We start from the raw sequence: 25,599 nt of genomic DNA, 5'->3' as shown, positions 1-25,599 counted from the left end.
GTGTGTACGAGGTCCAACAAACCTTCACCCCTATCACAAGTACCTGTGAAGGGTGACTTTGTCATTTTTCCAAGTAAACAAGACTCGCAACTATCATCCGAATTTAGGTCAAATGATTCCAAGACTCCAGTCTTTTGGAGTTGGCCTATGCGCTTCTTGTTGACATGTCCACGACGATAATGCCACAAGGATGCTTTATCCAAGCTATTTGAAGAATCAATATACAACACATTATTTCCTAGATTGTCTACAACATTCACAACTTCATATACACCATCACAAGGTAATGCTTTAAAGTAAAATACATCATTGTAATAAACATTAATAGCACCATTATTATTATCAAATGAAAATTTAAACCCTTGTTTGTACAAGCCATGAAAGGAAATAATATTTCTCGCCATTTCAGGCGAGTAACAACATTTATTCAAATCTAACATTAACCCATTATTAAGCAATAAAGAATAAACTCCTATCTTGGTGACAGGTGATGCTTTCCTGTTGCCCATGACTAAGTTTATCTTCCCGTGTTCTACTTCTTCACTACTTCTTAGGCCCTGCAAATCAGTACAAATGTGAATACCACAACCTGGTTCAAGCACCCAAGAATTAGCATTAGATGAGTTATTAGAAAATATTGTGTAAATACCTGCATGAGTGGGTTTAACTTTCCCATCCTTTACATCTTGCAAGTATTTTGGGCAGCTTCGCTTCCAGTGCCCCTTTTCCTGGCAATAGAAGCATTGTGCTTCCTTTGGGTTTGAAGAAGGAGTGATGGGACCTTTCTTTGTCCCACTTGAAGAGGAACCATCAAGGGTCTTTCCCTTGGTACCTTTTGAGAGGGTCTTCCTCTTCTTCCCCTTTCCCTGCCCAATTGCCAGAACAGGGGCTGTTGAAGGAGTAGGAGTAGAAGTAACAACCGCTTTACCCTTAAGGCCATTTTCAGCTGTCCTTAAGAGTCCTTGAAGTTTGCTAAGTGTGACTTCCTCCTTGTTCATATGATAAGTCATACGAAACTGATCATAACTTGGAGGTAAGGAATGGAGAATGATATCAATCGCCACGTCCTCAGGGAAGTCAACATTGAGCTTTAGCAACCAGTCAACGAACCTTTGCATTTTCTGTAAATGACCGGTGATGGGTTCACCATCGTTCATCCTGGCTGTTATCATGGAGGAGATGATTTCATACCTCTCCTGACGCGCGCTCTGATGGTACCTTTCCATCAGATCCTGGTACATCTCATAGGGGTAGAAATCTTCATAAGATTTTTGAAGTTCAGGAGTCATGGTGGCCATCATGATGCATGACACCTTAGTAGCATCCTTCTTATGTGCAACGAACTCCGCGAACTCTTTAGGAGTAGCAGTGGCTTCATTAACAACCTTAAGCTCCCTGTCAAGGACATACTCTTTGTCCTCATAGCGGGTAATCACCCTGATGTTTCTGATCCATTCATTGAAGTTGGATCCATCAAAAATGACTTTCCCACACAAGCTCATAAGGGAAAAGGAGCCTGTAGGGTTTGAGCCAGCAGCATTGTTGGAAGACATCTGAAAGAAAGAAAGATAAGTTTTTATTAGATAAAAAGTCCTTAATAAGTCACTAAAATGAAATATTAAGGCTAGGATCCAACAAACTATTTATAGTTGGAAGAGGGATGCCGTAATCCAAGCTATAAAATATTTGAAGGTAAGTAAATGACGATTTACCAATTTCCACCACAAAACGAAATATTCTATTATTAGGTTTTATTTGGATTTGAAATTCCTAGATCCTTTTGAGATACATTGAACTTTTCAATGGCATGTTTGAATCTCGATTGTGCCCTCTCAAGTTTGTGACTGGGATGCCGAGGATCACAAACAAGGTGTAAATAACCATGCAAATCGACTTGGTACCCTTAACTATATTACCTAATCGATGTGCCGGTTAACCACATACGCTCCACCGATCTATAATAAAGTCAAGTTACCCTTTTCCACTCTTACTAGTCCTTGTTAGTGTGCCGGTTAACCACACACGCTCCACTAACGACTTGGTAAGGTACAAAGTATAATTTCATGGGTTAGCACCTATTTCACATTTTTCCTAAAGTAACTAAGATTGGGAATTAATAATGTATAGTTACTTTATAGTTTCATTATACTTTTAATGAGGATTTAAAGTCCTATCCTACCTTTTTCGGCTAACGACCCTCCACCAGTCAAGGAAGCGGTGGGTGAGAGTGGACACCCATTAAACGCCATTTTATAGGCAGTAACCTTATACCCCCCTTATAGACCGGCTTCGTGAATGAGGCCTACTAATGGTAAGACTGACATATTTTTATACATATCTATATAATTAAAATTATAATAATAGTATAAGGGTTGGATTTTAAACTTTTAAAATTCTAAGGTTTAATTTGGAACTAAAGTATTAAAGTGTAAGACTTTACAAATTCCAAAACTTGAGGGCAATTTTTGAAACTATTTCAAGACTCTTCAATTTGTAACTTATGAGTTTTAATGGTTCATAAAGTTGAAGACTCTTCATTTTATGAAACCTCCTATTCTTTAATGACAACTTTTAAAGAAGTGACTTTTGGTTATCCATAACTTGAGGACAAGTTATGGACACCATCATTAGCATTAAGATCATGAATTAAACAAGCATGTAGGTTACACACAATTCCTATGATCTTCTAAAACTCATAAGAACAAATATTCATATCAAACAATTTCAAGAAATCATATTAACACATATGAAACTTGAAAATTGATAATAGTCATTTGAAATGGGTTAACATAATCATTACCACTTTGAAAAACATATTTTACAAGTCCAAAACAGTTTAAGATAATGATTCTAGCCCATTTCCAGCAACAAAACTCGGAAAACTGCCCAGCACGTACCTACTTGCCGAGTGCATGATCCTACTCGACGAGTAGGATGAACTTTGCCTTGGACTCGTCGAGTTCTCCCCATGAACTTGGCGAGCCAGTCGAACAGTGAGCAAATTTTCGATTTTTCAAGCAGTTTGCATCAAATATACAGAAAACAATCCTAGGCTCTAATACCACTGATGGGTTTTGAGTATTCTAACACTCCTATGGTGTACATGCAACCCTATAAACCTTGGAACTATGTTTTTCTCTAATATACATGCAAATTTGATTTTTCCAAGGCTTACTTCCTAACTAGCATATCATGGGGAATATGTAATACAAAATTAGAAGAAGTACATACCTTTGTTTGTTGCTTGAATTCCTTGATGACTTTGTGAGCCTAGCACCCCAAATGTTGTGCCTCAAATGCTTCACACAACACCACAAGACTTGGAATAACTTGAGAGAATACTTCTTACACTCAAAATCGGTTATGCCCTCTTAGAAACTACTAGTCGCCGATTTTGCTAAATATAGGGCTCCTTTTATAGTGTTGTCACAATTAGGGTTTACACATGAATGCCCTTAATTGTCATGACTCTTCCTTTCTAATGATCCATGGGTTTGTAACTCCCATGAACTATCCATGGAGCTCCAAATGGTTATAACCCAACTCCATAAACCATGGATCATTAATCCACCATAAATGATTAGATGATTGACATAATCAACCCTATATATTTAATTAGTCACATTTTGATCATCAAATTAAATCTAAATTAATACTTGATCAACACTAATTAAATAATACTATTATTAATATATTAGAATTTATAATATATTAATAATCATAAGTGTCATATCTCTCATTTAGTCTATCCAAGTATTGCAATGCCATGCAACCCAAATGGACCATGCCGAGTCGGGTCAAGTACATACCAAATAAAGTTATGGACTTAGACACTATATCCAACAGCCCGTTCATGTTGCATCTAATGCTATGCGACACTCGCCAGACTCCATAATGATGGTAGTTTCACTTGCTGCAGTGTGGGAGGTTTCCTAAGTACGGTGTGGTCGGTGTTGGGATATCATGGCTGATGGGGATATTGACTGCCCCAGTTTGTTGCCTTTCGGTAGGTCCTTGAGTTGAACAACTCACTCTCTCGTTCTTGAACTTCATTTCGGGATATTAGGTTTGAGGTTTGGAGTGTCTTTACAAACAGGCACTCGTTGCTGTACTTGGTTATCACCGTGATCGGGATTGTTGATAAAATTTCCACTAACATTTGCGTTGTTAGCATTAAGATGAGCCATGACAGCTGCTACAGCTGCTGTGACTGCAGCTTGAAACATAGCCGAATCTATATGAAGGATTGGTGTTTTTGCCGGTGGGTTGGTTACGTTTCTTTAGAGGCATGATTCTGTTACAAGATGAGAAAACGAGCTCGTGAGCAACGATGGTTGTTTCTAGTTTCATTCTAATTATTTATATATACATATAAATTTTTTTCGCGTTTTGATATATGGTTCTCAAAGTTTCGACCTACATCCCTATGATGCAGTCCTGGTAAAAGGGTAGACGTAAGTTTTTAGAAAGGGTTATAAACCGAGTGTACGTAAAACAGACTTATGAATTTTTATAAATAATCACTCTCAATTGAGATTTCGTGATCCGATTTACTATTATTAGTCGTGACTGAAAAAGGCGATCAGCTTATACCTAATGTGAGTGGTGTAATCACTAACTCACTAGGTTGTATCAATTTATTAGTTATTAACGTGACGCAAAAGGCACTCAAACACTTCGCATGAATCACGCGTGGTTTTCCTCTGTTCTCTATTCTACTCTCGGCGGTAATGATTTGTTCTCTCCTGGTATCTATATGGTGTCCTTCTCCTTCGTAGGTATATTGAATTTCCGAACAGTCTTACTTCAGATTCTGACACTGATCCCCATTATTTCATGATCGAGAGTTTGAATCCCGGAAGTTCATGCGAACTTCTCACCGGTGCCCTTAATAAGGTAAAAGCACTTTGTGATTTCTATAGTTTCTTCACTCCTTATCTGTTTCTTTCTCAGAATCCTCCTAATGAAACTCTGCTGGATTCTTGTTGACTCTTCTATTGATTGTTGGAATGGTTACATCTATCTAAGTAGTTTGTACGAGAATGGGAATGCCTAAAGAATCTATGAGACTAATAAAAATTAAATTTTTACGAAGATGATCCTTTCCGGTCATTCTATAATCACGTAGTGTGTACATATTATATATAATCCAGATCAAATAGACCTTCGAATAATTGATTCTACTCTAAAACCACAACCAAACAAGGAATAGGAAGTAGAGTGAAAATCACCTATTCTAAGTCTATAAAATCTCAACTATATATAACCTTAACGTACACACTTAATAATTATAGGCCTACCAGAAAAGGTCTTTTAAAATTTCACAAAAGTTATTTATGGTACCTAAAATACTCCTATAGTATTTTAATTATATGTTTGATTCTAGAACTTCTTGATATAAGAAGTTAATAAGTTTTCAGTTTTGTTGCTATAGCATCATAAAATACTCCTATAGTATTTTAAACTTTATGTTTGGTTCTAGAATTCTTCTGGTACCTAGGTAAGTTTTAGACTTGTTGCAACACTACTATCACTCTCAAACACATGTTGGTCATATCTCACATAATTATAGTTTATCAGGCTATACTGATCCCTGATATGGTTACATAACTGTCCAGGTTTGACTGTAATGTCCAACCTCCAAATACTTTTGTTTTGTTCTTCTTGTGATACTCGTTCTAGTATATATATATTCTGCATGTACTTATACTTTTATAAAATAATGATATATTTTAAAGTATAACTCTTGGTCAGAGTGTTTTTATCCCAATGGGTTTATAGTTGTATATCTATTATGAATTGATATACTGAGTTCACTATAAACAATGCTCTGATACCAATCTGTCACACCCCCAAACCAGAACGGCGGAAACGTTCGGGGGCGGAGGACTTCATGTCAAGTATCACAACAAATGCATTATAGAAATCAAAGTACAACAACCATTGCATTAATAATGTATAAGTTTTTACATAAGTTTTCATACATTAGATATTCGACATCAAAAGTAGATATAGTAAAAGGCAAAAGACGCAGCGCAGTAGTAGGCTGTCTTCTCACAAGCTCCAGGAGTGTACATTTCTATTGGATTCCTGAGAATACAAGTTATTTTGAAAGAGAGTATCAATATTTAAGTTGGTGAGTTCATAAGTATTAGTTATGGTTGCTTTAGTTTTAAGAAAATGATTGAATACGCTCCAGAAAGTCCTATACTTTCTGGTTTACAACAAAAAAGTAGTCTTAAATCCCATAAAACCGTTCTGTTTAAGTATTATCGTATTTATAATATAGTTTAACATAATTTTAAATCTCCATAAAATTATAAGAAGAATGTTTTCCGTTTTGTTTGTGAAAAGTAGTTTTAATCCCATAAAACCGTTCTGTTGTACTTATAAAAAAGTTTAAGATAATTTTAACTCTCCATAAAACTATAAGAAGAATGTTTTCCGTTTCGTTTGTGAAAAGTAGTTTTAATGCCATAAAACCGTTCTGTTTTGTTTGTGGAAAATGATTAATACAGTAGTATTTCTTAAAAATAAACTACTGGTGTAATAACTACCCTATTATTAAGCTGGTTAATTAGGGTTAAAATGTGATAAGGTTATAACCATACTGATTGACTAGTGTTTAACACGATGACCTGCTGGCGTCGAAACTAATGTGACATTTGTCACCCCCTTGGCTTCGCTGCCGGACTGTAGCTAACAGTCGGGATTTGGGATTGTCAGTCCCATATAGATCTATACACACAATGCCCACTCTCCCTCCAGGAGACTCTGGTTACAAAACGCGACATAACAAGTATATTGCTATGTCGTGAAGTAGTGGCTCGCATTTCTGGTTTATCTGGTTTAAGTAAAGATTGAATTATATCCTTTTCTTAACAAAGTAGTTTAAACCTGGAGTACTTATCTAGTAAAAATAGATTTCTCATTTGTTTCATAAATTATACCTATTATAATTTATATGCTCTATCTATTTAGTATGATCTCTCATGAATGTACCCCTTTGCTCAGCGTGATACAAAGGTAATGATACCGACTGGAGTGACCTTATATATATATATATATATATATATATATATATATATATATATATATATATATATATATATTCACACACACAATACATAATTAAGAAGGAAACGACATTCGGACAAATAATCCCACCTTAAGCCCACATCCAAACAAGTAAAAGGAAGTAAAGCAAATTAATAGTCCTAATTCCTTTAAGCCTTATCTATATACATATACATATATAAATATGATTTTGACAAAATATCACTTTAAAGAGTTTATAAAACATTTAAAAGAGTTTAACAGTTTTTCGAAGAGTTTAACAGTTTTTCAAAAAGTTTTAACAGTTTTTCAAAGAGTTTAACAATATTTAAAAGAGTTTACATGACTTTAAGTCTTTTTGGAAACATTTTGTAATATTTTATTATAAACACAATAATTAAAAACATAAGAAAAACCTTTTATGTGATTTGTTATCACATGTATATATTAACACAATTAGATTGTGTTCAACTTGTATCCCCCCTAAAAGGCATTTAAAATCATTTAAAAAGGTAGATTATTGGGGTATGAACTCACCTTATGTTGGGGATTCGATTAAAGATTTAATATAGGATGATAAGTTTCACGAGTGAAGTCCCGAAGCACAAACGAGTCCTATTTAGCATATTAAGACATATATATGTATACATTTAGTGAATCTAACCTCAAAAATGTAAAGAAAACAATCTATGGTGTAAGGAATACTTACACAAGAAGTGTTAGAATCGAAAATGGAAGGCTGAAAGGAGTTCACGGCCCACACTCTAGTGTGTGTTCTTGGTGGAAAGATGAAGATACAAGTGTTCACGGCCCAAAGATCTTGAGTTCACGGCCCAAAGATCTTGACAAATGATGAACACTTGAAGATCCTAACAATATCCTAAGAAGATTCAAAGGAAAGTGGATGCTAGTTGAGAGAGAATGGTGTTTTGTGGTTGAACATCTAGAGAGAGAAGGAGGGGTTCACGGCTGGAGATGAAGAAGTGAGGTGAAGTTCAAGGTTAAGCCCTTACATAGGGTCCAAATTTGATGGGACACATTGGTTGAAAACCTCACCGAAGGGATAAGACCGGAGGTTCACGATCGTGAACCTCGTATGCTCCCCGAAGTTTGTTCACGGTCCGAGGGTTTGCGGCCCATGTTTGTGGTCGTGAACCTCGCATGAAGGAGGGTTTACAGTCCGACGTTTTGGTCACACATGGGTTCTCGGTTCAACTTTTTTCACTTTCTAAACAACCAACACCTTTGGTACAAGGTTTATACACTTAAAACCCATTAATCTAGCCACATAAGATAATAAAAGAAATGAGTTTGACCTTTACATGATATGTTTGACTTTTACAAGAATAAAATTTGTTTTCGGGTTGTCACCACAAGGCTCTAATAACACATGTTGGTTAAATTTTCAGAAGTCAATTTATCTCGTTCATTTCCTAATCAATTCAAACACAAATTCATCTAACATGTGATAAATCGAAATACTTATGGATAAACATTCTTGTCATTGAATGAAGTTGTGATTAATGAGTTTTATTCTATAGGTACAAATGATATTTCAGAACTTGTTGAACTCCTTAAAAGGGTAAAACGTGTAGAATGCAAGCGAGTCTTTAAAACCAAGCCAAAGGGGTTTGCTTGAGAGAACCCCTACAACCCTTTGAAACACAAAAATTAAGATTTTATTAATCACTTCAAGAACAACATTTCATATTACATTCTTTCAAATATACATGTTAAAGGATTTCCTTCACTTAAGAGACCCCTCACGACCCTTTGAAATTCATGTGGCTTATCGAACCATCATGTCCATTTGTAATTTTCAACCATCACCAACTTGTAGGGTATAGCCTTCATCGTCTTTAAGTCCCCTTTCTTCCACACATCATTCAAACCTTCAACATGAACCAATAAAAGCAACTATCATGCATGATACATCAAATAACCAACACTCATTCTTACTAAGATTGTTTTAGTTGGCCTCAAACACAATGAATTGAAACCTCCTTTTTGTATACATCAAAATAAGGCTCAAACTTCCTTTCACATAGAGATACCGTATTTTTTATCTCCTACACACACTATGTGTGTTTTCAAGGAATGTTCTATTTATAAATTTCTATCAATGCTTCCATATAGTCATGTAAGCATACCAACCAAACAGTCGAAACCCCACAAACCTCACGAAAAAATAGTGGTAATGCACGGTGAAACAATCCCAAGAATCATGTCACCCATCTTTCTTGTTCTTATTCATGTTTCTCCTTTTAAACTATCATCCTCCGTTTTTTGTCCATTCTATTAACCCATGTGAATAATAAAGATACATTTTATTTCTTGCGACAACATACAAGGATAGAACACATATGCATTCCTTCTTTCTTGTATATTTATTCAAGCTCTCGTTCTCCTTCCCTTTTGATCTATCATGTTGTGTTTTGCATAGTCCTTCATATCTCTAACCTTGAACTGATACCACTTTATTGGGATTAAACCCAAAAACACATGAAGAAAATTTCAGAAAAGTTTATGTATATATATACACACACAGAGAAAAAGACAGATTACATCATTATATATGCAAGAGAGTTTCTTGAGAGAACAAACACAACCCTTTGAAATTGATGTGGCTTATTGAACCATTGTATCTTTTATTAATTGTCCACCATCACACCCTTTCTATGAGTACAACCCTTTGATTAGTCACCAACCATCACATATCTTTAATTTATTCCCGAGTTCTTAATAAAATTAATAAAGGAAAGGGAAGGAAAATATTTACAGAAAGAAAGTGATGGAAAGGAAATTTTCCTTATTCCACGTTCCCAAGTTTGAAGGAAATGAAAGGAAAATTTGAAGTTTCTGTGTGTTTCTTCTGAAATCTGCCTAATTTGGGAGGAATATTTGGAAGGAAAATATGGCTCCAAAATCATTTCCTTCCCACCACTCTCCTTCCATTAATTAAACTCATGAACATGATTTTCCTTCGAAATCCCTCACCTTCCCTTCATATCCATCCATATCCTTCCTTAAGTAGAACTCAGAAACAAGGCGTAAATTCAACCATCACACCAAAAAGTAGACTTATGTATACATTAGGGTATGCAATTACATACCTTTTAACTTTTATCAAGAAGTGTTAATTATTCTTATATAAAAAAATTATAGATGACATTGCATACCCTTAATCATATTCTTGCATATCCATCAACTAAGATATTTTAATAAATTAATCGTATTGAATTACAAATTAGGGGAACTATTTTTATATTGTAATTTTATATAATTAAAAATTAAGGAAACTATTTTCATATTATATTGTTAAATAATTAAAAGTCATAGCTAAATAGTCATCTTGTTTTAATAAAAAGACATCCTTAATTATCGTAGTAAAAAATAATCATTAAAATAATTTTACTTTTATAATTCCCTTCTAATATTTAGATAATGAATAAAAACATATTTAATAATTAAATATTAATTAGAAAAAACATCATTTTTGGTCCTTGCGGTTTCCGTAGATCTGAAGTTCAATCCATAAGTATCAAATATTTCACAAATGGTCCCTATGCTTTCAAAACTTTTGATCTTTGGTCCTTAAGCCTCACTCCATCAGCTTAGGACCGTTAATTATTATTTTATTAATATAATGGAAGGGAAATTTCGTCTTTTCACTTGTGGCCTCTTATTTAAAAGCAAATTCATGTCTGACTTCATTTGGAAAACCCTTCTTCCACCGTTATCTACTCTCAGTCTACTGTGCATCCATTCGAGAAGAACTTCTGCAAGTGACAACGATGGTCATTTATCGATGTAGAAATGAAGCAATGAAGGTGACTTCGTGGACAGATCGTAACCTTGGAAGGCAATTTTTGAATTGTACAAGATGTGGGTTCCTTAGATGGGTTGAACCTCCAATGTGTCCTAGGGCTTTGGTGGTGATTCTAGGTTTGATAAGATCTATGACTCGATTGGAAGAGAGGATTATGATTGCACGTGCAGAACTATGGAACAACTGGTTGATGTTGCTTTGTTCATGGGTGTTCTTCTTTTGGTTTTATTTTAAGTAGTAAGGTGGTTGTAGGATTTGGATGGTAATGGGATGGGGGGGGGGTTGGTTCTTTTGTAAGTATCTAAATAGTGTAGGGGTTTTTGGATTGTGATCGTATGGGGATTATTGGTTTCATTTTATTGTATGAAGGTTTATGCATCACATTAAGTCAATGAAACTTTAATGGAATGTAGTTTGTTATAAATCAATAGTTTTGATGTGCCTTCCATATATACATTATTATAAGTGTATCTTTGGGATGGTTTGGAAATGTGTTTCAAAGGTACATTGTTATAAATGCATATTTTTGATGATTTGGAAATGTAATTCATAAGCAAACTGTAGATAAAACCATTACATACCAAGTTTTAAACATAAGATATAGTTTCAAATACTTAATGATGGAATTTCTTACCTACACAAACATTACAAATTTAAACTACCAAACCATAATTTAAGTTTGAAAAGACCTAATTACCCAAACATCTAACTAACTACTAAGCATCATTTCCATCCCTTTTCCCATTCCCCATGTGTTCCTCTTTCCATGTATCTTCCCCATTGCTCCAACTTCACTAATGGGTCTCTACCCTTTACATGTTCTTGCATTGTTCCCCTTATTATGACACTTTGAACATGTTACTAGGGATAAAAGTGGGTCCAAACCTGGCCCAGATGGACCCGGATTCGGAAAACGCAGAACCGGTTAATGGGATTTTGTAGGACCGGAAACCGGTCCAGTATATAAGAATTGGTTCCGGTTCGGTTCCAAGTACGATACCGAGTAAAGTGGATCTAGAACTGGAAAACCCAGAAACATCAAAGTGGGTAGGGTGGAACTTGGTAAAGTGGGTTTAGGAACGAAAAAACCAGAATTTTTTGGTAATTACTTGCTACTTAGCGGGTTGAACTTTGAAAATTTTCATAATGATATATCTGGGAACTGTAAGTTGTTGAATATGAACCCAAAATTGATGAAATTATAGTCTAAAATCATGTACAAAATCTAAACTACACCTAGAAAAAGCCGTATGTCAATCCGACTTGAAACGAGTGAGATGTGCGTGTTTTAACATTTTCACAAAATACAAAGTACAAAAACGAATAGCTGAAAAGTTGAAAATTTTTAACTTTGATATCCAGACTTTAGGGGGCTGTAATTCATTGAATATAAACCAAAAATGACAAAATTATAGAATAAAATCATCTACAAACTCTAAAATACAAGTTGGAAAAAACCGCATGTCAATCAGACTTCAAACAAATTAGATATTCATGTTTTAAAATTTTCACAAAATACAAAAAAGCTGAAAAACTAAAAACTTCCAACTTTGATATCTTGAGTTTGGGGGACTGTAACTCATTGAATATGAACCGAAAATTGGCAAAAGTATAGTCTAAAATCATAAAAAAACTCTAAACCACACTACGGAAAAAATCGTATGTCAACCCGACTTTAAACGAATGAGATATGCATGCTTTAACATTTTCATAGAATACAAAGTACAAAAACAAATAGCTGAAAAGTTGAAAATTTTCAGCTTTGATATCCCGACTTCGGGTGACTCTAATTCATTGATTAATAAACCAAAAATGATAAAATTATAGTCAAAACTCATGTAAAAACTCTAAAATACAAGTTGAAAGAAACCGCATGTTAATCCGACTTCAAACAAATTAGATATACATGTTTAAAATTTTTCATAGAATACAAAAAGTTGAAAAACTAAAAACTTCCAGCTTTGATATCTTGATTTTGGGGGACTGTAAGTTAATGTCACACCCCCAAACCTAGAACGACGGAAATGTTCGGGGGCGGAGGACGTCATGTTCAGTATCATAACAATGCACAATAGTAAACAAGCAACAACACCATCCATTGCATTAATAATATAGTTTATGCATGTGTGTTCTGAATGTATTTGTAAGACACCAAAAATATGTATATCAAAATAAAAGACGAGTCTTGAATGTGCTCCGTCTTCTCAAAACCTGGTCCAATGTACATGTCTACTGGTGACCTGAGAATACAAGTTATTTTGAACGAGTAGATCAGCATTTAAGCTGGTGAGTTCATAAGTATTTTAGTGTCAATGTTTGTAAGTGTTTGATGAAAAGTTTGTAAGTGTTTTATGTAAATGTTTGTATACTTCCTAGAAAATCCTATATTTTCTACTAAACTGGAAAGTAGTCTTCTACCAAGACCCAACTATTTTGTATGTTTGTTCTTCTGTAAAAATGAGTATTTCCCCAAGTATATGACTATTATTATCAGAAAATAGTTTACATTACCTTTTATGTGAGAAGATCACTATATGAATGAAATGGGAAAATGAAGATGTACAGGAGTATTATATAAGTAACTAATGATGTACTAACTACCTTAAAACCAACTTGTTTAATTAAGGTAAAATGTGATGAGGTTATAACCATGCTTGATTGACTAGTATCAAACACGACGTTCCAAAGACATCGAAATGGTATGACATTCATCACCCGTAGACCTGCAAGTCGCACTGTAGCTAGCAGCAAGGTGTAGGATGGTCAATCCCATATAGATCTATACACAAACTCACGCTCTCCCTCCAGGAGACTCTGATTACAAAACGTGACACAACAGTATATTGTCGGGCCATGAAGTAGTGGCTCACATTAATGTTATCTTGTTCTTGTATTAGTATAGTATGTTCCTTCTGTTCTAGTGTATAGTATGTTCCTTCTGTTCTATTTTATAGTATGTTTCTTCTATTCTAGTTATAGTATGTTCTTTCTGTTCTTGTTATAGTATGTTCCTTCTTGTTCTAGTTATAGTATGTTTGAACTGACTCATGTATGAACTGACTCTTGTAAGTTTCATTGTTCTAGAAATAGTAAGTAGTAATCCTCTAAACTATACCTATTATAGTGTACTAGTATTGTTGTTTGACTGTCATTGATGTATAGAAAAAAACTCAATTACTTACCAAGAAACTAAGTTAAGTATAATCCTTAAAATGGGTTTAATATTCACATATCTATTTAATAAGTATAACTATGATTTAACCGACATTCGGACTAGTGATCCTACCCCGAGCCCACAACCAAACAAAGAACAGGAGTAAAGGTATCTAGCTATAGTCCTAAGTCTGTTAAAGCATAATTATACGTAAATAGATAGATGAATATGATTTGATATAAAAGAAGTTTATTAAAGCTTTAAAAGTGTTTTTCAACAAGTTTGAATATAAGAAATCCTTTTGAATGAAGTTGTCACATATAAATGATTAACACAATATCATTGTGCTATACTTGTATTCCCCCCTTAAAAGCATTTAAGAACATTTAAAAGATTGATTATAGGGGTATGAAGTCACCTGTAGTGAGTGATTCGAATGAAAGATCGACATAGGATGCTAGGTATGCCCAGTGAAATACCGAGCACAAACAGATCCTAATAAGCATATAATAACATATATATATATATATATATATATATATATATATATATATATATATATATATATATAATTAGTGTATATAACAACTAATCATGCATTGGAAACATCCCTAGGAACTAGGAATCACTCATAATGGAGTGTATGAATCACAAGTGATTGATTTAAGGGAGTTTACGGCCACAGGGGTGTTTACGGCCATAGGGGCTTGATCTTAGGAATGGTTTGCGGCCCTAACTTGTATCTATGAAGTGTTTGTGGTCCTATTCTTGTATCTAATAGGGTTTACGGCCACAAATTGTAATTTATGAAGGGTTCACGGCCACATGAAGTGTTTATCGCCGTGAACTCCTAAGGATTATGCACAAGGTGCTTGAATTAAGGTTGTAAGTCTAGTGATTCTAATAGATAACAAGATCATAAAATTGATACTTACAATTTGGAAGCTTTTAGGGTGTTTACGGCCCAAGAACTAGTATGTGTTCTTGGTGTTCTTGATGAAAAGGATGATGATTTTAAGATCTAACCCAAAAGAGTTGAATTCATGGATGAAATCAAAGGGTTTAACAAGATCATGAAGGATATCAAGAAACAATGGAAGAATCACTTACAATATTGAAGAGAAATGGAAGTGTTCTTGATGATACTTGAGAGAGAGAATGAGTTTTCTTGATTTGAAGATGTGAGAAATGAAGAATAATGAAGGATATATATACTAGTAGAAAGGGATTTATGGCCAAGCGTGGGTTTACGGCCGTAAACCTACCTTGGGCCGTAAACATCCCTTGATGGATGATCTTGGATCCTTTTGAAACTCATAAATTTCTTACTCACAATACATAGAATTAAGTCTTATGTGTACGAGGCTTAAAAACTCCAAGAATAACCCTTAGCAATGCTAAAAGGTAACATAAACAAGTCTGAGTTTTGATTGAATTGATTGGCTTTACAAGATAGAAATTTCGGGTTGTCAAATCATCCCCCCGTTAAATGGAATTTCGTCCCGAAATTAGAGTTTAAGCAAATACAGATAACTAGGGGAAAAGATGGGGATATTTCAGTTTCATTTGATCCTCCCGTTCCCAAGTGAATTCATGTCCCCGCTTGGCATTCCAGCGAACCTTCACTATCGGGATACGACTTTGCTTAGTTTGCTTGACCTCTCGGTCCATGATCTCTACTGGTTCTTCCATGAAGTTGAGGCTCTCGTTGATCTCGATTTCATCGAGTGGGATAACAAGAGTCTCGTCGGATAGACACTTTTTCAGGTTCGAAACGTGGAAAGTAGGGTGTACGTTACTAAGTTCGTGAGGTAGTTTGAGTTTGTAAGCTACAGGGCCGATTCTAGCGAGAATCTTGAAAGGCCCAATGTATCTTGGATTTAGCTTCCCACGCTTTCCGAAGCATATCAAGCCCTTCCAGGGTGAGACCTTCAATAGAACATGGTCACCAACCTGGAATTACAAAGGTTTCCTTCTCTTGTCTGCGTAGCTTTTCTGTCGGTCTCTAGAGGCTTTCAATCGTTCACGAATCTGAACAATCTTCTCTTTCGTTTCCCGAATGATTTCCGGATCTGTGAGAGTGCTGTCAGGAACTCGTCCTTTAGCTATCTGGGTGTCACCCACTTCAGCCCAACACAGAGGGGATCTGCACTTTCGGCCATAGAGGGCTTCAAATGGAGCCGCCTTTATGCTTGTGTGATAACTGTTATTGTAGGAGAACTCGACAAGGGGTAAATGAGTATCCCATGCCTTTCCAAAGTCTATGACACAGGCTCGCAACATATCTTCCAGAGTTTGAATAGTCCTCTCACTTTGTCTGTCGGTTTGTGGATGGTAGGCTGTACTCATGTCCAGCCTAGTTCCTAGTGAGCTTTGTAGCGACTGCCAGAATCTTGAAGTGAATCTACTATCTCTACCTGAGATAATGGATATGGGAACACCATGCAGTCGCACAATATCCCTAATGTATGTTCTTGTCAGTTTCTCCATCTTGTCGGTTTCTTTGATAGGCAGGAAGTGTGCGGACTTGGTTAACATGTCTACGATCACCCAAATGGTATCGAGACCACCTGTTGTATTGGGCAATTTGGTTATGAAGTCCATGGTGATCCGCTCCCACTTCCATTCAGGTATCTCCGGTTGTTGTAGTAAACCTGATGGTTTCTGGTATTCGACCTTAACCTTGGCGCAAGTAAGACACTTACTTACGAATGTAGCAATCTCTGCTTTCATGTTAGGCCACCAGTATAACTTTTTGAGATCCATATACATCTTATCGGAACCTGGGTGGACGGAATATCGAGTATTGTGCGTATCGGTCATGACCACGTCTCTGAAACCACCAAACTTCGGTGTCAAGATATGATCCATGAGACACAAGGCTCTATCACCCTTGACTTCTATGTTCTTATCCATCCCTCTAAGGGATTCACCCGTCACATTTTCAGGCTTCAAGGCTTCTATCTGAGCTTCCTTAATTTGTGTGAATAGATGTGAATGGATAGTCATGGTCAATGATTTGACTCTATGACCAGATTATTCTTTCCGACTTAGGGCGTTAGCTACTACGTTGGCTTTACCCGAATGATAACTAATTTCGCATTCGTAGTCATTGAGTAGCTCTACCCACCGTCGTTGTCTCATGTTGAGCTCTTTCTAGTCGAATATATGTTGAAGGCTTTTGTGGTCTGTAAAGATAGTGCTTTTTGTACCATACAGGTAGTGTCTCCAGATCTTCAGAGCAAATACCACTGCTCCTAACTCAAGATCATGTGTGGTGACTTCGTGTGTCTTAAGTTGTCTTGAGGCATAGGCGATAACCTTTCCTCGTTGCATAAGAACACAACCAAGCCCTTGGTTGGATGCATCACAATAAACCACAAAGTCTTCCATCCCTTCTGGGAGGGATAGTATCGGTGCGCTGCATAAGGCTCACTTAAGCGTTTGGAACGCCTTCTCCTGTTTATCTTCCTAGTCAAAGGTCACACCTTTATGGGTCAATGTAGTAAGCGGTTTTGCGATTATCGAGAAGTTCTGAATAAACCTGCGGTAGTAGCCAGCGAGACCTAGAAATTAACGAATTTCAGTAGGCGTCTTTGGTGCTGACCAATTCTCAATGGCTTTGATTTTGGAAGGGTCCACGTGAATTCCTTCTTCACTAACCATGTAACCCAAGAATTCGACTCTTCGAATCCAAAATTCGCATTTAGAGAACTTCGCGTAGAGTTTCTCCGATCGCAGCGTTTCTAAGACCTGATGTAGATGTCGACTATGCTCCTCCTTACTTCGAGAGTAGATAAGTATGTCATCGTTGAATACAATAACGAACTGATCCAAGTAAGGACGGCACACCCTATTCATTAAGTCCATGAATACTGCAGGTGCATTGGTCAATCCGAATGGCATCACTACAAACGCGTAGTGTCCATAACAAGTTCGGAAGGCTGTCTTGGGAACATCCTCCTCTAATACTCGTAACTGGTGATACCTGGATCTCAGATCAATCTTTGAAAACTAATTCCCCCCTTGCAGTTGGTCGAACAAGTCGTCTATGCGAGGTAGTGGGTAACGATTCTTAACGGTAAGCTACTTTAGTTCTTTGTATTCGATGCACATACGGAACGATCCGTCCTTCTTCTTTACGAACAAGACCGGCGCTCCTCAGGGTGAGAAGCTTGGTCTAATAAAGCCCTTGCTGAGCAGTTCGTTCAGTTGACCGGATAGCTCCTGCATCTCAACTGGTGCTAGACGATAAGGCGATTTGGCTACTGGGGTAGCCCCTGGAACTAAGTCGATTCTGAACTCGACTTGACGTTGAGGTGGTAATCCTGGTAGTTCTTCTAGAAAGATGTCGGGAAAGTCGCGTACTTCTAGGATGTTCTTTATGTCTTTCGTCTCTTGGCTCATATCGACTATATGAGCAAGGAATGCATGACATTCCTTTCGTAAGTACTTCTGGGATTGTATACTTGAAATAATTCGAAGGTTCGTGCCTAGTTTGTTGCCATAGATAACTAGAGTTTCGTTAGACGGTAGATTAAGAAAAACGGCCTTTTCATAACACATGATGTCAGCATGATGAAGACTCAACCAATTCATGCCGATAATGACGTCGAAAATTTTAATTGAGACAGGCATGAGGTCGATTGGAAATGAATGGCTATCTAGAGTTAGGGTACATCCTATGTATATACAGCTAGTGCTCTCAGTTTTTTCGTTAGCCATTTCTACAGTGAACGGTTCCTTCAGTGCACGTGATTTTTGTTTAAGTAATTGTGCAAATTTCTGGTTCACGAAACTCCTCTCCGCTCCACTATCAAACAATATACATGCATAAGAGTTATCGAGGAGAAACGTACCAGTGACCACTACAGGGTCTGCTACCACTTCCTCGTGGCCTATAACCAAAACTCTTCCCACTCCGCCCACGTTCCCTACCATCGGACAGTTCCTTTTGTAGTGACCAACCTCGCCACATCCGTAGCAAGCCTGGTCCACACCAACGCCGGGGACTTGGGTGATTGGCCTAGCCGGAGATTAGCAGAAATGGGCAGTGTGCCCTTTCCTGTTGTAGTTTATACACTGCATTTCCTGGCAGGGTCCGTTGTGGTGGAAGCTGCACTTGTTGCACTTTGGTAAATTCCCAGCATACTGTTTCGCTGGCACATTGGCAGCAGGTGCTATCGCGGCATGAACAACCACGATTTGCTGCTTTTTGGCGGAGTTCTGCGCCGTGTTGTTCTTCTTCTTGTTGTCCCAAAACTTCCGCTTGTTGTCAACGGCTTTGGATGGTTCTAGGATGGCGAGGGTTGTTGTCGTTGCCGGTGTGCGTACTCCGTGATCGATGAGCCGCTGTGCCAATCGCTTGGCACCGTTGAAGGTAGTGGGGTTTGAAGCTAAGACATTCCCCTGGTATGGAAGCACCAACCCCCAAATGTACCTCTCGACCTTCTTTCCCTCGGTAGGGATCATTCCTGGACATAGCTTCACCAGATCACTAAACCTAGCAGTGTAGGCAACTATGTCGAAGCCCTTCATGGTTAGGCTCCAGAGTTCCTATTCAAGTTTCTGAACTTCGCCCCTCGGGCAGTATTCCTCAATCATAAGCTCATTCGGAGCTTCCTAGCCCATTGCATTAGCCACTATCAGGGTTAGTGACTTGACATGGCTATTCCAACATATCAGGGCTCTGTCCGCGAAGGTGCAGGCAACAAATTTTACTTTGCTCCCTTCCGGACATGAGCAGATCTCGAAGACCGACTCCGTCTTTTCAAACCATTGCGAGAGGGAAATGATTCCTCCAGTCTCGTGAAAGGTCCTGGGCTTGCAGTTGGTAAAGTCCTTATACGAGCGCTCCCTAGAGCGCATGGGAGCATCACCTTGAGTAGAATGTACAGCAGTTCCACTCCCGCTAGTACCACTAGTACTGAATTGAGCTAAGGCTGCCGTAACAGCCGCAGCCACCGCAGCTAGGAGCGCTGCAGGATCGAATTGTGGAGGAGGTAATGGTGGTTGAGTTGGAGTTATTGGAGGATTACGTCTCGTTGATCGACGTGGAGGCATCTTTCAACTATAAGTTTATAAAGATGAAGATATTGATAAGCATTTAATAGTGCGAATAATGAGAGTGATCCATGGACTAACTCACCATAGCCCAACAACCAAGTGAGAGTATGATTGTACTAGAGGTCTAACAATAGAATGACGAAAGCATTTGGATGAATATTTCCCAAGAGATTAGATGGCTGTCAATAACATTGGCATTATAGATGTAACAAGTTCGGAAAAAATGACCTTGAAGTAGGTCTTACATCATACCAGAAATGAGAAAATTTTGACAGCACGAAGACCTAATTGACTGAAAGTTTGAGGTCTTAACATAAGTAGGAAATTAACACTAGAGTCTATACATAGACCTAATTTATACCCAAAAGAGAGAGTAGAGTACAATCTACTTCCTACTAGATCCTGCTTTGGATTTGGACAACTGGCGTTCTAACTCGAACATACGCCTTTCCTGTACCATTTGACGATCTCGCAGCTCCCTAACTTCGGCTTGGGATGCCGCCAGTTCTCTCTGCAAGAAGTTGGTACGATCCCTTGTCGCGTTATGATTGTATTCTAAGTTGCAAAGACAAACGGCGTCAACACCAGTGGTAGCCTCAATCTGCACAACTCGGTCGATGGTAGCTCTCCCCTGTTCGGTGTTACGAGACACACGACGAACCAGCACGGGAAGGGCTCTATCAGCTGAACCTCCTGCTTCTAGATTGTAGAAGCTTCGGTCTCCTTGGTAGGGGTGATTCTGACCTTGTTCGTCACTCCACCTATCCAAGTTCTCAGCCAACAAAGGCGTCGGGCTTTGAAAAGCCAGACGAGGGTTAGCATTTGGGATTGGAGCCACTAGGGGTAGATTCTCGACTTCTGGCTCAGAGTCAGAATCCTTTGGGAAGTTTTCTACAAATTCATCATCTAAAGGAATTGCATAATTCTCTTCTGGTTCTGCATCGAGCCATCCACCATTTCCTTGGTGGGGAAAGTACGGGTCACCGGGGAGATGGAATCCAGCCATGTTATCTACGCGAGAATAGGGGTAAAAGAAATAGCTAATAGACGTACTACTTAAGATAATTATAGGATGATCCTTACCAGTTACTTCAATACTTGCGTAGTGCATACCAGTCATATGTAACCAAAACAGAATAGGCCTTCGAATAAGTGGCCCTAACTCTAAGTCCACAACCAAACAAGGAACAAGAAGTAAAGCAAAGATCACAGATTTTAAGTCTATGACACCCTAGTCACATATAACCTTAGCGTATCCACTCAGCAACTATTGACCTACTAATAAAGACTTTTTAGTTCTCAAATAAGTAATTATAGTAACAAAAAATACTCCTATAGTATTTTAAGTTTATGTTTTGTTCTAAAGTTTTCGTTGTAGTAGTGTTGATAAGTTTTTAGACTTGCTGCAACACCACAACCATTCCTAGGCACATGCTAATCACTTCTCGGAAAGATATAGTTGATCAGGCTATATCACTCCCAGATCTGATTATATGTCCCCAAGCCTACTTGTGCTGTTCAACAATCGTAATACTTTTGTTCTGCTCTAGTATGACACTGATCCTAGTATTAATGCTTGTATGTATACTTTAGTTAAATACTTTATTACTTAAAAAGTATAAACTCTTGGTCAGAGTATTTTAATCCCGATATGTTTATAGTTGTATATTTTTTATGGGTTGATATACTCAATTCACTATAAACAAAGCTCTGATACCAATCTGTCACACCCCCAAACCTAGAACGTCGGAAACGTTCGGGGGCGGAGGACGTCATGTTCAGTATCATAACAATGCACAATAGTAAACAAGAAACAACATCATCCATTGCATTAATAATATAGTTTATACATGTGTGTTCTGAATGTATTTGTAAGACACCAAAAATATGTATATCAAATAAAAGACGAGTCTTGAATGTGCTCCGTCTTCTCAAAACCTGGTCCAGTGTACCTGTCTACTGGTGACCTGAGAATACAAGCTATTTTGAAAGAGAAGATCAGCATTTAAGCTGGTGAGTTCATAAGTATTTTAGTGTCAATGTTTATAAGTCTTTGACGTAAATTTTGTAAGTGTTTGATGTAAATGTTTGTATACTTCCTAGAAAATCCTATATTTTCTACTAAATTGGAAAGTAGTCTTCTACCAAGACCCAACTGGTTTGTATGTTTGTTCTTCTGTAAAAATGAGTATTTTCCCAAGTATATGACTATTATTATCAGAAAATAGTTTAAATTACCTTTTATATGAGAAGATCACTAGATGAATGTAATGGGAAAATGAAGATGTATAGTAGTATTATATAAGTAACTACAGATGTACTAACTACCTTAAAACTAACTTGTTTAATTAAGGTAAAATGTGATGAGGTTATAACCATGCTTGATTGACTAGTATCAAACACGACGTTCCAAAGACATCGAAATGGTATGACATTCATCACCCGTAGACCTGCAGGTCCCACTATAGCTAGCAGCAAGGTGTAGGATGGTCAATCCCATATAGATCTATACACAAAAACTCACGCTCTCCCTCCAGGAGACACTGGTTACAAAACGTGACACAACAGTATATTGCCGGGCCATGAAGTAGTGGCTCACATTAATGTTATCTTGTCCTTGTATTACTATAGTATGTTCCTTCTGTTCTAGTTTATAGTATGTTTCTTCTGTTCTAGTTATAGTATGTTCTTTCTGTTCTTGTTATAGTATGTTCCTTCTTGTTCTAGTTATAGTATGTTTGAACTGACTCATGTATGAATTGACTCTTGTAAGTTTCATTGTTCTAGAAATAGTAAGTAGTAATCCTCTAAACTATACCTATTATAGTTTACTAGTACTGTTGTTTGACTGTCATTGATGTATAGAAAAAGACTCAATTACTTACCAAGCAACTAAGTTAAGTATAATCCTTAAAATGGGTTTAATATTCACATATCTATTTAATAAGTATAACTATGATTTAACCGACATTCGGACTAGCGATCCTACCCCGAGCCCACAACCAAACAAGGAACAGGAGTCAAGGTATCTAGCAATAGTCCTAAGTCTGTTAAAGCATACTTATACGTAAATAGATAGACGAATATGATTTGATGTAAAATAATTTTATAAAAGCTTTAAAAGTGTTTTTCAACAAGTTTGAGTATAAGAAATCCTTTTGAATGAAGTTTTCACATGTAAATGATTAACACAATATCATTGTGTTATACTTGTATTCCCCCCCCCCTTAAAAGCACTTAAAAACATTTAAAAGATTGATTATAGGGGTATGAACTCACCTGTAGTGAGTGATTCGAATGAAAGATCGATAGAGGATGCTAGGTATGCCCAGTGAGCACAAACAGATCCTAATAAGCATATAATAACACATATATGTATATAATTAGTGTATATAACAACTAATCATGTGTTGGAAACATCCCTAGGAACTAGGAATCACTCACAATGGAGTGTATCAATCACAAGTGATTGATTTAAAGGAGTTTACGGACAAACCATAAGAGTTTATGGCCATAGGGGTGTTTACGGCCATAGGGGTTTGATCTTAGGAAGGGTTTGCGACCCTAACTTGTATCTATGAAGTGTTTGTTGTCCTATTCTTGTATCTAATAGGGTTTACGTCCATAACTTGTAATTTATGAAGGGTTCACGACCACATGAAGGGTTTACGGCCGTGAACTCCTAAGGATTATGCACAAGGTGCTTGATTCAAGGTTGTAAGTCTAGTGATTCTAATAGACATCAAGATCATAAAAGTGATACTTACAATTTGGAAGCTTTTAGGGTGTTTACGGCCCAAGAACAAGTATGTGTTCTTGGTGTTCTTGATGAAAAGGATGATGATTTTAAGATCTAACCTAAAAGAGTTGAATTCATGGATGAAATCAAAGGGTTTAACAAGATCATGAAGGATATCAAGAAACAATGGAAGAATCACTTACAATATTGAATACAAATGGAAGTGTTCTTGATGATACTTGAGAGATAATGAGTTTTCTTGACTTGAAGATGTGAGAAATGAAGAATAATGAAGGATATCTATACTAGTAGAAAGGGATTTACGGCCAAGCTTGGGTTTACGGTCGTAAACCTACCTTGGGCCGTAAACATCCCTTGATGGATGATCTTGGATCCTTTTGAAACTCATAAATTTCTTACTCACTATACATAAAATTAAGTCTTATGTGTACGAGGCTTAAAAACTCCAAGAATAATCCTTAGCAATGCTAAAAGGTAACAAAAACAAGTCTGACTTTTGATTGAATTGATTGGCTTTACAAGATAGAAATTTCGGGTTGTTACAGTTAATGAATATAAAACTAAATGTAGAGTAGTGAGAAGTCGAAAGTGGTCAGACTTTGTAAAGTGTTGAAAGTAGTTGTTTCAAAACTCTATGTATTTACAAGGCACAATTAGTTTCGATGCTAGAATGTTTAGTCCTTATATTTTTTGCTGAGTCTGTTGTACCCTATTAATCGGGTAAGTAATAGAGTAGAGAGTAACTTTTGATCACTTGTAAACATAAAACACTCTCGATGCTTTGTACTCATTTCAGACTAATACACGGGCCAAACATATCGTATTTAGATCTTGTGTTCTTACTGCTTTCATAGAATCGTTTGTGTTCATAAATCAAATCTAACTCACATCAATTGGTATCAGAGTGGGTGCTTGAATTTTTCAAGAAATTGATCCATTATGACAACATGATTTGGTGAATCATAGATTATTGTAAGTTCTTCATTTTTTAGAGTATTTTTGGTTCTAGAAATCGAATTGTTCTTTGATCTTCATTTAAATTTGATTTTCCCTCTCTAGAATTCATGTGATTTTCACTTTCTTTCTCTAGAATTTCATTCAAAATCGCTTTCTCTTTCTAGAAAATATTCAAGTTCTTGTGATCTTTTCGTTTTTGGATTTGAAATGGAAGAAGCAATTTGTGAAAAATGGTTTGTACCGGAAAGAGGTCATACATATTCATACAATTTTGAACAACTTCTCTATTCTTTGGTTACCGGGTATCTTAAATACTATTAACTCAGTTCTTGTGGTGAAAGATGAATATGGAGAGTAATTGGTTATCCTGTTAATCATGAAAATCATAAAGTTTTGCGTAGTCATTTGGTTACAACTTATCATGAGAGAAGAAGGAATAAGAAAGAAAATGAAATCATTAGTGGAATTCATTGTGATGTTCCTACATATGGTTTCAATGGGCTTGCAATTTACCTGGATGTTCTTGAAGAAGTTCAACATGTTCATGATGTACTTGATATTCAAGATAAGGGAATTCAATGTGATTCTCAAGAAGTTGTGAAAGTCTTTTGTTCAATTGGAGTTCAAATCGATGATTGTTTGTATTCTTGTGATTCGTTTGAAGGAATTGTGCCATATAGGAAGCCTTAAATCCAAGAAATTCAAATGTATCAAACTCCAAAAGATTTGATTCAAAGTTGCCAAGTTGAAGTTGTGAGAATAAGGTTCTTCCTGAAT

This window comes from Lactuca virosa, chromosome 5 (assembly GCF_052849685.1).
Source record: "Lactuca virosa cultivar CGN04683 chromosome 5, Lactuca_virosa_CGN04683_v6, whole genome shotgun sequence".
NCBI classification, from domain to species: domain Eukaryota; kingdom Viridiplantae; phylum Streptophyta; class Magnoliopsida; order Asterales; family Asteraceae; genus Lactuca; species Lactuca virosa.
Note: the sequence above shows the minus strand (reverse complement) of the source record.